Below are 356 nucleotides of genomic sequence, written 5' to 3' on the forward strand. Positions count from 1 at the left end.
CTACCTTCAGGAGGTCTCCCCAGGGGGGTGAATTCTGACCTGCAGCTCACAGGGAGGGGAGAGGAAAGCTCCAGCGCTGCCAGGCAGCCTCTCACGCCCTGTATTGCCCTTCTGCATCAGCAGCTCTCTCATTCCTGGTGGGAGAGGGACCAAGGACAGCGGCTATAGGCCCAATGCAGGTAAATTTTCATCTTTCGCATCTGATTTTGACTATTTGATTGGAAAACAAAAGGAAGTGCTAAGCTGCCACTTCCAAAGTGCCCTGGCCAAGTGGTCCAGGTTACCAATGCTACCGAGTAGGGGAGCTGCTCGTTGTGGGCACTGACACCTGGGAACCCGGCTTTTGCTCCTTCTGG

The sequence above is a fragment of the Egretta garzetta genome, unplaced genomic scaffold, assembly GCF_000687185.1.
Source record: "Egretta garzetta isolate BGI_Z169 unplaced genomic scaffold, ASM68718v1 scaffold33, whole genome shotgun sequence".
Classification (NCBI taxonomy): Eukaryota; Metazoa; Chordata; class Aves; order Pelecaniformes; family Ardeidae; genus Egretta; species Egretta garzetta.